This window comes from Carlito syrichta, unplaced genomic scaffold (assembly GCF_000164805.1).
Source record: "Carlito syrichta isolate Samal-C Ts95f unplaced genomic scaffold, Tarsius_syrichta-2.0.1 Scaffold315850, whole genome shotgun sequence".
Taxonomy (NCBI): Eukaryota; Metazoa; Chordata; class Mammalia; order Primates; family Tarsiidae; genus Carlito; species Carlito syrichta.
In genome coordinates this window covers 43577-44704 of record NW_007259946.1, presented here as the reverse complement: position 1 = coordinate 44704, position 1128 = coordinate 43577, and positions in this window count along the sequence as shown.

The window sequence follows — 1128 nt, the reverse complement described above, 5'->3', positions numbered from 1 at the left end:
CTCGACCTGCTGGGCTCCGGCGATCCTTCCGCCTCAGCCTTCCAAGTAGCTGGAACTACAGGCGCGCTACCACACCCGGCGAATTTTTGATTTATTGTAGAGATGAGGTCTCGCCAACAGGTACACACAGCCTGCTCCTGGTCACCGGCAGCACCCCTCACAGGTGTCCCATCCATAAGCAGGAGCCTGGTGACCTTTCCCGTTCCCCCCAGAGCAAGGGAGACTGCATGACTCTGGGCTGTCTGACCCCAGACTGGAGATAAAGCCTAACCCAGACACAGACACAGTCGTAGGAGGAGAGGTCTAGCACCCCTGGCTGCAAAGAACCCCAGGGGCAGGTGAGCACCTAGTTTGAGATGAAGTTTGTAAGGTTTATCGTCATCCTCATCAGCATAGAAGCAGGAGAAGGGGTCTGTGGTCAGCAGAATAGCACCCCGCTACGATGGCCACACCCTAACCTCCACAACCTATGAAGATGTTGCCTTACACCTTGAAGGAAATTAAGGTTGCTAATCAGATGATCTTGAGATGGGAGATTAGCCTGGATCATCCAGGTGGGCCCAATGGAATCAGAATTGCCCTTAAAATGCAAGAAGGGGGGTGGTGCAGCGGCTCACTCCTGTAATCCCAGCATTTTGAGAAACTGAGGATTGCTTGAACCTAGGAGTTTGAGACAAGCCTGGGCAACATAGCAAGATCTCATCTCCACAAAAAAATCAAAAAATTAGCCAGGCGTGGTAGCATATGCCTGTAGTCCATGCTACTTGAGAGGCTGAGGCAGGAGGATTGCCTGAGCCCAGCCGTGACAGTGCCACTACACTTCAGCCTGGGTAACAGAAGGAGACCCTGACTCAAAAAACAAACAAAGCAAAACCCTTTCTCAGCAGCAGCAGCGGCCACCTCAGGATGAGGACAGCTACAAAGGGAGATTTTAATGGACTCAAGAAAAAGGAGGCGTGGGGGCAGCTCCTGGGAATGTTTTGGTTTTCTGCCCCCCTTGGAGGTGCCCTGGGGCCTGTGCCAGCCTCTGTCCACTTGCCCAGAGGGGGCTGGTGTGTTTTCGTGACCATCTTCCTCCCAGCCTGAGCATGGGGAAAGGCCAGGTCCATGCCCTGGACAGTTTAGATA